General features: G+C 34.0%; 1 protein-coding gene and 1 long non-coding RNA gene across 2 annotated transcripts in view; one reads left to right on the forward strand and one right to left on the reverse strand.

The window, feature by feature from the left end:
• EYS (EGF-like photoreceptor maintenance factor) overlaps nt 1-12,531 on the forward strand; it is a 1,514,868-nt gene that overhangs the window by 1,044,455 nt on the left and 457,882 nt on the right. The gene's annotated exons all lie outside the window — the stretch shown is intronic.
• Nucleotides 4,889-9,081, reverse strand: LOC144316839 (uncharacterized). The gene is made up of 3 exons (XR_013382677.1): nt 8,675-9,081; nt 5,241-5,940; nt 4,889-5,140 (listed from the first exon to the last, which is right to left on the reverse strand). It is a non-coding gene; the product is annotated as an uncharacterized LOC144316839 (long non-coding RNA).

Raw genomic sequence — 12,531 nt, forward strand, 5'->3', positions numbered from 1 at the left:
AGTTACTAGTTGGGAAAATAAACAACCACTCATCCTTCCTGATCATGCCTTGAAGTACAGTACCATGTACCTGGAAATTAGATACTCCCAAACTATAAGAACTGTTGCAGGGAGCCATGTCCCTGCTATCTTCCCTAAGGCAGCTAGCCCTCATTTTCTTCCTGCTCTTATAGGCAGAGACAGGTCTCTAGTGGACCATGAGAAGTAGCTATAGTAAATAGGAACTTGCTAATGTTCACGTATGTGGCCTTTCCCCTTAACTCTCACTGTGAATTTTCTGTTAAGGAAAAAAAAAAAAGACATCTATTTGTTTTGGCTTCAGGCTGATGTATAAACTTCATGCTTGTGTTAAAATGCTATCTTTTCCCCATGGGTACCAGCAGTGTGTATATATCACAGAAATTCTTCTTGCAGAGCAAAACCAGCAGCTTTTTTTCATAAAATTATCTTGAGTCATTAATATTTCTTCATATTTAGTATATTTTTGAAAGCAAGAACTAATAGAAGTATGTGAAGTTACTGGTAGTGTTGCTTATTTTTTTAATTTCTGATTTTACTAAAAGCAAAAACAAATTATTTAGCATAAGTTAATTGGAAAATTAAAAGGCAAGCATAAAGATTTGGAAGATGGCAATAGATTGTTAGGAACTTGGGTTTTTTTTGTGATAGTAAAGATGTATTAGGAAAAGAATTTGGCGTGCTTTATTAAACCTTCTGACAATTTTGAAAGCAGGGCACTATTAAAAAGAAATTTTTTAAGGGTGCCTGGGTAGCTCAGTCAGTTAAGCGGCTGACTCTTGGTTTCTACTCAGGTCATGATATCAGGGTCCTGGGATCCAGCCCCTTGCATCAGGCTTCAATCTCAGCGGGGAGTCTGCTTGAGATTCTTTCTCTCCTCTGTCCCTCTCCACCACACACACACTCTCTCTCTTTCTCCTTCTCACTGTCCCTCTCTCTCTCTCTCTCTCAAAATGAGTAAATAAATCTTTTTTAAGAAAGAAATTTTTTAAAAAGACAGTCAGGGAATGACATTTTAATATGCAGATTGTCAAGAATAATTTGAATTTTTAAACAGTGAAATATTTTAATGATATATATTTTTTGTTTTCTAAGTTAAGGAAATAAAGTTTAATTTTTTTCCTTGTATTGGACATTTTAAAGAGGTTTCTTATTAAATGAAGAGGTTCTCCTAAAATCTACAACTTCTGCATTCTATTGTTTTACATAAAACTAAGAGGTAGACTAATAATTGTCACATATTCAGATCTTTTAAAGTACCCTTTTTCAAATAAGAAGGAATAATTTTGTTGCTAAAATGCTTCTTAAAAACATTTGATTGAAAGACATTTTACTAGTATATGATGTTGGTCGTGTTTCAAGTGTAATATGATACAAATGTATTCGCTTACAAGTGTAATATACTGCAAATGACATTCATAAATTGGTGAGTACTTAGCAGTTGTATAGCTAAACATTCCACCTAATTCAGAAATGGTCTCTAAAGTACCTTTGACAGGTGGTCATCCAGACTCTGCTTAAAGATTTGATGTGGATTTTACTACCTCATAAGGCAGCCAATTACATTTTTCAAATACTATAAGAGTTATAGTGCTGTTATGCTGAAATGTCCAACTACATCTTCTCTGATTTAGTGTAATTGTTTTCTACATACAAACCTTTCATTTCTTTAAGGATAATTAAACCTGTACTAAGTATTTTCAAGCCAAGTTTCAGTAATTTCTAGTCTCATATCATATGATTTCTCAATGTTCTATCATTTTTTCTCTTCTGGACTAATGCAGTTCATCATTTATTATTTAACTTTGGCCCCAACAACCAAACTTTTTCAAATGTGATCTGAAAAATGTGAATTAGAATGGATGCTATTTGCTCAGAATTCAGTCTGAGACTGCATTAGAATGTTTGAGGTAATCCAAACATTTTGTTTCCCCATTCTCCATGATTATTCAGTGTATAAACATTTATATTTGCAAGTTGTTTCAGTACCTGGAGGTATATTTGACTGGCATTTTAATTCTGCTTTATGATGTATGGGATAAACTTTCCATTTGCAAGTCATTCTCCTTGAAAGGTAGATGTTGTATAATTATATTTTCTCTCTGGAGTCCATTAATATTACCTCATCTACCCAATCACTAGAGGAGGCCCTCCCACCCATTTCTTCTTTCCCTATATGTAGAAAATAAATCCTCTTACACTATGAGTAGTTTATAAACCTCAGCTCTTTTTGTGTTTTTCTCTTAGAAGTTTAAATGACATTAGTGTGCATACCTTTTGTGATTAGTTGTTCTTTGTACAGTCAAATTAATTTTTTCATTGGAATCATTTGAAGCAGGGCTGTCAGGCTATTTGAGGATCCCTCTTTACATTCCATATATGACACTGAAAGTGTATTGAGTGTGATGTGTTCAACACTCCTGTGCAAAGTGCAATACGGTGTTCCATAAAGCTACTTATGAAAATCCCATGATTTGTATTTGGCAGACAGATGTTTTAATAAGAGAATTTATGTTCAGTTCAGTAAATGAGTAAGTCCTCAATGATTTATGTGTGAACAAGATAAACTTTGTAATGTTCCAAAGGCAAGTATTAATAGGTGCCAACTGTGGTCATAGAAATATCTCAAAAATGCTAACATGGACTATATCACATTAATTTATATAGATACTGAGAAAAACTACCTCAATAAATTAGCTGTCATATGTTTTCATCAATTCCAATTTTTAACTTGATTTATGGAATTGTTTGACATTTTAGAGAATATTTTCAAAATTAATTCTAATTTTAAAATAGTTAAAATCATTTAATTCCTAGAAAATGAAAGGAACAAACCTATTGAGGTCAGATCTAGGTTTCACAATAAAACTCTATTACTATACAGGAGTATATGTCTTCCTGCCTTCCCTGGTAAGAAAGTATCATACCTCATGAACCAATTTTGTTTTAGTGTTTCAGGTCTTCAAAATAGTGCATATAAATGACACATACACTTTCATCACTGCTGATTTTTTTAAAATCTGCTTTGTTTTTACTTATATTAATAGACTAATAATGTACCATGCTCAGTCTCTCTGAATATTTTCATAACTTCTCATTCAGTGAATTCATCATGGCTTCAATTTAAGTTCACAGTAGCAATCCTCCTCATTGCTCCTGGACTTATTTAATAATTAAAAATAATTATATGATTTAGGTTGAATTAAGGTAAATTTTTTTGTATAGATTAAGTTTGAACTGTGATGGAACTGATTGCTGTGGTAAAATTGGAATAATTGCCAGAGTAAAATGGTAATAACAGCAATTCTAATTTATAATTCATTTATGCAGGGAAATGGTAAAGAGTGAGGATGCCTTTCCAAGAATATAGTTGACCTATATCTAATTACAGAAGGCTTTCAAGGGTACAAAATTATATTGGTTGAATGCTTAGTTAAGTATTTTTAGAAGCTTAGCACTTAGGCAACAATAAATCTTTTGTCTGGTAATCAAACTATCAACCACAAAATCAACACAAAACAAGTTCAAGGTGTATCTAAGGACCACAGCTAACCTTAAAATATTCAAAAGGAAGGAAAAGTATCTTTATCTTGATTATTCCAAGAGTGTAAAGGCATTTTCAAGGGCAATGTTCTATTAGAAAGATAAGAAACTACAGTTCATTAAAAATTAACAGTGCAATTGAAGTGTATCTATTAAAGTAATAAGCTTCAAAAGAATGAGAAATGTGTGTTCATGGTTTACTCTGGTTCTGTCAAACTGTAGATAATCTAGAATATAGATTGAATGTTTCCTCCAATCAAATGAAAATCTCCAGGTCCAGATGCCCTTAAATATAGACTTATATGCATCCCCCATCCAGACATTTAAGACCTTAAACATAAATAAATAAAATGTTAAAAAGAAAACCCCATCAGAACTTAAAATATGGATTAACACCAATTGCATACTACTTATGTTAAAAAATATATGCAGATGTTATTTGAATTAAACTAAAAGAGAATGCTTCCTGGGATGCCTGGGTGGCTCAGCGGTTGGGCGCCTGCCTTAGGCCCAGGGCATGGTCCTGGAGTCCCGGGATCAAGTCCCACATCAGGCTCCCTGCATGGAGCCTGCTTCTCTCTCTGCCTGTGTCTCTGCCTCTCTCTCTCTCTCTCTCTCTGTCTCTCATGAGTAAATAAATAAAAATCTTAAAAAAAGAGAGAGAATGCTTCCTGATGACATATATTTCTACTTTTCTCAGGAATAATGTGGAATTAAGGGAGATAAATATAAGAGAGTTATGGAATATTCTGCTACTAGCAACCAGTTTAGAGGGGCAAAGCTTATAGTGTGACCAGGTTGCCAGAGAGTTGATGAATGCTTGAGGAGATATTCTGCAAGGTTAACAACTGGTTAAAGCTGGAAAACCAAAACTGGAGGAAAATAGCAGAGATTGTCTTCAGTACCCTTAGTTGCCTTCTTGTCTCAGTTTCTAAGTATCAAGTATTCTCAGTTAGATATGTATTTATTCAATCATTTCTTCATTTATTCAGTCAGTAAATAAGGATTGAGCACCTACAATGGCAGTCACTGCACTCAACCCTGTGGATACAGCAGGATATATAGCAAGATATAGCCCCATGATCAGGCTCTTGTTCTCATTAGCTCTCTATATAGTGTAGACTCGACTGTACATAGAATGATCAGCATTGTTTTCCTTTAAACCAGAATTTTGAGCTTAAATTTGTTTTTTTTTTTGTTTTTGAAGATATTTATTCCATTCCCAAATGAGAGAAAAGCTTGTACAAGAGCTTGATGTGATCAAAGTTGGCAAATTTGAAGTTCAGAATGAAGATTATTGTGTATAGTAAATGAAGTAGGTGTAGAACAGGGTGAGTATGCAGGACCAGATCATATAGTCCTAGCAGTTAATATTTGTAAGCAGCCCTTTAAGCAGGAGAGCCATTTTCTGATACACATTTATTTTAAATCACTGGACTAAGTGGAAATATGATCTGAAGGGGTGATGTCTGGGAGCAGGAATAAGTTGTGAGTGAGAATCAGGAACCTGCTGGCAACCAGTGCCTGAAATCCAGTCAAATGACAACAAAGTATCTTCATAAATGGAAATATTCTGACCCTAAGAAAAAGACATAAAGACTTAAAGATTTAACAAGTTGCCATTATATGAACATGGTTGTAGTTGAAAAAGAAGAAATGAATTACAATCCGAATTTTACCTTCCCATCAGGAAAAGGCTTTTTTTTTTTTTTTTTTCCAATTTGTTTACTTCTTTGCTGCTTTCAACAAAAATAAAGGGCTTGCAAATAGTTTCCCATCTGCAAAGGCCAATGACCATAGCTTACCAGCTAGATTGATAACTGAAAAATGCACTGTAAATATAATTTAAGAAATTTTTGTATTTAAGAAAAGAACTTAACAATGTCCATGAAAGAGGGAAGGGCTTTAATTAAAATACCCCCACATAACTTGAGGAAGATAGAACTTATAAGAACCAGGATCTTACAAAATAAATAAATGAAAAAATAAAATCTATACAAGCCTATGGTAAAACTCTACAGGGAGAAAATCAAAGAAAATACAAAATCACTTAAAGAGAACTTTAGAAAGAGAGGGAGAACCACAAGATTAACACAAGAAAGATAAAATTCCAGATAACTTTGAACTAACCTACGACGAAGTGAAAGGAAATATGCCTTTATGAAAAATAAATGGGACAAGGCAAGGGAATTTAAAATTAAACTGAGGGGATCCCTGGGTGGTCAGCGGTTTAGTGCCTGCCTTCGGCCCAAGGCCTGATCCTGGAGACCCGGGATTGAGTCCCACGTCGGGCTCCCTGCATGCAGCCTGCTTCTCCCTCTGCCGGGGTTTCTCTCTGCCTCTCTCTCAGTCTCTGTGTCTCTCATCAATAAATAAAATCTTTAAAAAAATAAATAATTAATTAATTAAATTAAATTAAATTAAACTGAAACAATATGTGTGACCAACTCAATAGGATACTAAAGGCATTCGATACAGTTAAACATCTAACTATGATAAAGAGATTTAGCAAAAGGTTCTAGGAGGAACCTTATGAGTAACATGTAAAAACAGATGCATAGTCAACGGTTGGGAAATGCTAAACTTTTCACCACGTCATTCATCATGGTGGTAGATAGAGTTCCTAGCTACTGCAGTAAGATTAAAAAGAAAAAAATTATATGGATTTGCTTAGAAGAAACAAAACTCATGGGTTGGCTTCCTGGAAAACTTAAGAGAATATACAGAAACATTAATAGAATAAGATGGAATACTTCGTTTGCTGAATGTCAATATCTGAAACTGACATTTCTATATATTCATTTCTATATATCAAATTGCATTTCTATATATTCATGCCTAAGTTTTATAAAATGCAATTTAAAATATCACAAATATGTAAAACACCCATAAATATTATATAAATATTGTAACTAAGTGTAATAAATATTACATAAATATGTATACTACAAATAAGTATATAATAAATTCAGAAAAATTATATATGAGGAAAATTATAAAGCTTTATTTAAATATCTTAAGAAAATATAATGTTCTTGACAGGGATATTCAATATAATAAAGATGTCTAATTCTTCTATTCTCCCCCCCAAATTTGTACGTATGTATACATAATAATAAGTAATATTTATATTTATAATAATAAGTAATACATATAATCATTACATATATATTCAATACAGTTCCAGTAAAAAGCCCAGTGGGTTTTTATTTATTTTGGAGAAGAAAAAGAGTGAATTGCTCTTCTAGATAAGACATTACAAAACTTAGAGTAATGAAGAATGCATGGTATCATTTATAGTGTCAGTACAGGAATCACAACAGAGAACAATGGAAAAATAGATGGGTATGATTTACTAAAAGATTCTGAGAAAATTGATTTGCCATAATGGGAAAAAAAACCCCACAGAATCTCGATATACAAAAATCAATTCTAGTTGAATTAAATTGCTAAAAAAGGTAAAATGGTAAAGTTTAGGGAACATATATTTTTCTATGATTTCAGAGGAGGGCAAACATTTAAAGCTTTAGAAGAATAGATAGGAGACTATCTCAGTGAAATTCCAAATCTTTAACATATATTTTAAAAATCAGTAAGCTTGATTTTTCTACAGTTGAGAATGTCTTTCTTAAAAGGCTCTATAGAAAATCATAAAACAAGCTATAATTTGTAAAACATTTGTGACATATAAAAATGACAAATAGCGGGATCCCTGGGTGGCGCAGTGGTTTGGCGCCTGCCTTTGGCCCAGGGCGCGATCCTGGAGACCCGGGATCGAATCCCACATTGGACTTCCGGTGCATGGAGCCTGCTTCTCCCTCTGCCTGTGTCTCTGCCTCTCTCTCTTTCTCTCTCTGTGACTATCATAAATAAATAAACATTTAAAAAAAAAAAAAAAAAAAAAAAAAAAAATGACAAATAGCTATGTCTCAGATGTTGCAAAAATAAGATACTAATTAATAGGACAATTTAATAGCAAAACTGGCCAAAAAATGACTGGAAAAATTCAAATTAAAGTCATAATTAGGTATGTCATACAAACATAGGCAAAAATTTCTAGAATTTAATAGTAACAAGTATTGATAAGGATAAAGAATAACAGTAGCTCATGTACTACTGGTAGAAATGTAGAACCTACTTATTGAATCAAGTTGGATACATGCAAATCTAGACCTAGAAATTCCACCTTTTCTCTTGTATATAACCACCAACAAACGCATATAAGAAAGTTCCTAAGGTCATTGTTCCTAACTCTGAAACAACTGAAACCACCCAAATTTCTGTTAACACTAGTAAAGAAAAATAATATTAATATATTCTATAACAATATTCTAGAGTGGTAGAGATGTGTTAATGAGAGGTAAACATATAAGTGTGGGTGAATCCTAAAAATGTTATTGATTAAAAATAAGCAAGCCACAAATGAATAGCACAGTATACACTTATTTAAAAAAAAAAAAAGGATAAAACTAAGCATGATGTTCTTTAAGTTAGGGTCAAAACATAAATGGAGAAATGTAAAGGAAAGTTAGGAGAAATTCAGGATAGGGAATACTTTGTGGAGGGATATAAACCAGGGGACTGGGACTGAGGGAAAGCACAAAGGAAACTTATTGCTGCAGATATTCTGTTTATTAAGTCACTAGTGGGCTCGCCATTTTATTATTGTCCTCTAAAAGTTGAATATATATTGCATGTGGATACACAACTATGTTCTTTATCAGTTATTACAAGTAATATAATACCTCAATCTGCTGCTTTAGGGTAGTGAAATAATATGAATCAATCTAGGCTAGAATTTTCCCTTTACTTTCTACTTCTGTTTTATACTATGAAATAACAACTCTTACAGTATATTCTTTGAATTCAATTGGCCCTTATAATGTGAGTTCATTCCTTCTTAGATAAGGAAAGTAGAGAGTTTTCCTTGGCCAAGCTCTGGAATGAGCTAGTACTTGCTTCAAAAAGAAACTGTTTCTGCCCATGATCCCATTGCCCTTTCATAGCCTAGCTGAGTAACAATGGTGAAAGACAATTAAACGCAATAAATACATATATCAAAACATCTTGTTTTACATTTTAAATATATATAATTTTTGTATGTCAGTCATACCTCAATAAAACTGGGAGAAAATCAATTAGAACATTTTTTTCTCTTTTAAAGCACTAAAAAAATTACCAGTACTCTAATAGAAATATCACATTCTAAAAATTGTATATATTTTTCAGCCAGAAGGAGATATATGAATATTGTAGAATGTTCTCTTTTCTCTTTTTCTAAATCAGATCTAAATTATCTTCCCGAAAGAGCTGACATGACTATAGTATCCCATGTTAGAGGCAATGGAGAGCATTTATCAATTCATTCTTTCCCGGAGAGAAAAAATTAAATCCTGGCACCTCTCCAAATGCAAACTCCTCAGCCTTTAAGTAGAATTGTCTAAGTATCTCCTATAACACTGCCCCCTCACATTTTCCCCATTTTTGTGAGTAGCACTCCAGTTTATTCAGTTGGCTGGCTTAGAACCCTCAACAATTCTCAATTCCTTTCTTCCTTGTCACCAAAATTCTATCAAGTGCTATGTGTTCTATACTAATTCTATACTAGCCTATCCATTTTCCTACTTATCATTTTCTTCCTTGTCTGCTATACGGTCATCACCACTGGGAGCACTATTAATTTTCCTAACTGATCTCACTCTTCTATTCCACCTTCTCCAGTGTGTTCCCCACATAGCAATCAGAGTCATCTTTATATTGTTCTTTTACCATTAGGAAAGCAATACATAAAAAAAAATTAAATTCTCCAAAATATCACTTAGTAAGAGCATTCTTTGCCCCACCCCAGTTTTCTATTTTCATTCTCCAAAATTCTGTCTCATACCCTTCCTGAAGCTGTCCATCTGTCCATCATATATATACTCATTTTTTCCATAAATAAGAGCATACTTTACACATTATTCTATTTTGTGCTAGGTCTTAATTTATAAAGGTGACCAGGGCAGCCCAGGTGGATCAGCGGTTTAGCGCCGCCTTCAGCCCAGGCCGTGATCCAGGAGTCCTGGGATCGAGTCCCATGTCAGGCTCCCTGCGTGGAGCCTGCTTCTCTCTCTTCCTCTCTCTCTCTCTCTCTCTCTCTGTGTGTCTCATGAATAAATAAATAAAATCTTATAAAAATATAAAAGGTGACTAAGTAAGTACACAGAGAGGTCACTGCCATTGAAAGAAAAGTTTAATATTACCCATGGTTTCCCTAGAAATGAGAGTCATGGCTCCTCATTCCAGGTTATAAGAGGAACACCAGAGTTTTGGTCAGGAAGCAGAAAGCAGACATGGGGGAACACCCAAGTCACTATCTTTACTGAGATTGTCCCAGGAAAGGCCAGGGAGGGCAGGGTAAATTGTTTAGGATTGGTGAGTTTGACTAATTTCTATGGGTTTTGATCTATAAAGATGATCTCTAGTTACCTGGCACTTGGCCCTAGGAAGGATTAAGGTGGAGGAATATTGCCACCCTGGGGTACGCAGGCCAGGTGGAACAGTATGTCTCTTCATTGGTTAGTTTGCATATCGAATGCATGTCTGACTCTGTTATTCCTAAAAATTTGCTAGCCTCAGAAGGCACAGTCTCTCTCCAGTTGGAAATATTCTTAAATGTCAAGTATCATAAGGTACAGAAAATAAAACACATGATTAATACACTGTTCTTTGATGTTATCATTTAATAATAGTTACCAAAGACTTTTTCATATCAGCATATAGAGATCTACTTCTATCTTTTTAATAGCCATGTAACATTTCATTTTATGAATATTTCGTAATATATTTAAGTTCAAATGATGATGGATTTGTTGGTTGGTTGTTTTTCTGCTGGGAAAAATAATGCTGGAATTAAAATATTACCCAATTATATAAGGGTGGCTCAGTTAGTTAAGTGTCCAGCTCTTGATTTTGGCTCAGTCATGATCTCAGGGTGGTGAGATTGAGCCCCATATTGGGCTGCACACTGGGTGTGAAGCCTATTTAAAATTCTCTCTTTCTCCCTTTGCCCCTCCCCCCTTCTCACTCTGTCCCTGCCTCCAATCGTTCTTTCTCTCTTCTCTTAAAAAAAAAAAAAAAATCACCCACTATATATTTGTTTGTAAGTACAAGTGTATCTCTAGGATAAACTCCTAAAAGTGGAAAAGACATGTTCTTTTAAATACAAATTCAATATTGACGATTAATTAAATTCCAGAGAGGGTACCAGTTCAATTTCCCCCACCACTAGCATGACATTAAGATTCTTGAAGCCTTCAGCATCAGTTTTTCAAATTAATCAGTTTTTTTAAATCTTGCCAGTCACATGGCAGAGCTGCAAATATTAAAATATGAGTAAGAATGTGCAATTTCTCATGTTTGTAAGATATTCATACTTCTTCTGTTTCACTGTGTTCTGACCTTTGGTTATTTTTCTATTGTAGTATTGGTCTGTTTATATTGATTCTTTTTGTCATATATATTGGAAATGGAAATTAAAGTTTTTATTTAATCAAATTTATTAATTCTTGACCTTTGGCTTCTGGTTTAATGATGGTTTTAAGAAGGTTTTCTTTCTTCCAAGATTTTTTTTTTTAAATGTCCATATAGTCTTTCTATGCCATCATGGTTTTATTGTAGTTCTTACATTAAAGTCTTTAATTTCATTGGAGGTTATTTTACTGTAAGGGCACATCTAGTGAGGATGCTAAGAGGAAAGAATAGAGCTAAATTATAGTTGTTAGAGAGACAGCAATCAAGGATGATGGAAGAGAACATAGCCGTGGTGGACAAAACACACGGATGGGAAGAGAAGTGAAGAATTAGGGGTGACAGAAGTTGGTATGAAGGGAAAGAGATAACAGAACAAGAATAAGAGGCATTGAGCCCCAGGGTACTTTTTATGTCAGGATCAGATTTTGGTGGATGAGGAAGACATCTTTATTTTCCATATATGACAACTAGCTGCATTATAATAGAGTATTTCAAAACTCACTGCATGTTGCACTGCGGTGCTGATATCATGCAACATTTCCCTTCAAAACATAAAAGATAGAATAAATAAATTTCATGGGAACATACAGGAAGCCTTTATTTGACTAAATATCCTTAGGTTCTTCAAAAATTAAAGGTGCTACATAAATAAACAGCACCTCATTTTTTAGCAGTTTCAAGAGCATGTAATAATAATTTTGAAGAATGAATAATAAAAGTATGAAAAGTGCGACCATTTTGATTTTCCTTTGTTTTCTTACCCAGAATCCACAGCCCATTAGCAAACATTTTCTTGCAAACATCAAGCATTTTAGTGATAGCCTTGGTGGCCACTGTTTACTATCGTTTTATCTTTACAGTACTTTTAACTTGTTTTGCTGCTGTCAGCCTTTTGTGCTCAGTCCAATCTGGTAGAGTTTTACTGAACACCCCAATGCCTGGTTAAGAACTTCAGGTTAGCCCATGTGCCCTACACTGATATGGGTGACTCCTCTGACAGATGTGACTCCACAGAGGCCTGGCTCACTAATGCCGTGATTACAGCTGGTTCCGGATGAGTGAGGTTGCCATAAATCTAACCTCCATGTAAGTGAAGCGTCACTGTGACATTTCATCAGATTTTGTCCTCAACTGACTTGCCTTTTATTTTTTAAGCTAAAATTGGGATATAAGATCTTAAATCAGCATCAACTCAATAACACTCTTTAAAAAGTGCTTTGTAATAATGGAACTGTAAACTCACTGAACTGAAGACAGTTCCACCCTGAGGAATACAATTTTTGTTACACTTTTGCTGACTGGTAAAACATTACTTACTTGTGTGTATTTGTTTGTTTTAAGCTAAGGAGTCTTTACTGTTGTAGTTTTCAACTGTACTATTTCACTAACATCTCACCCAAACTTAAGATGCCATTGCTTAAGTGTTACCTTAAGCCAGGCTAGAGCTCAATTATATTT

The sequence above is a fragment of the Canis aureus genome, chromosome 7 (assembly GCF_053574225.1).
Source record: "Canis aureus isolate CA01 chromosome 7, VMU_Caureus_v.1.0, whole genome shotgun sequence".
Taxonomy (NCBI): Eukaryota; Metazoa; Chordata; class Mammalia; order Carnivora; family Canidae; genus Canis; species Canis aureus.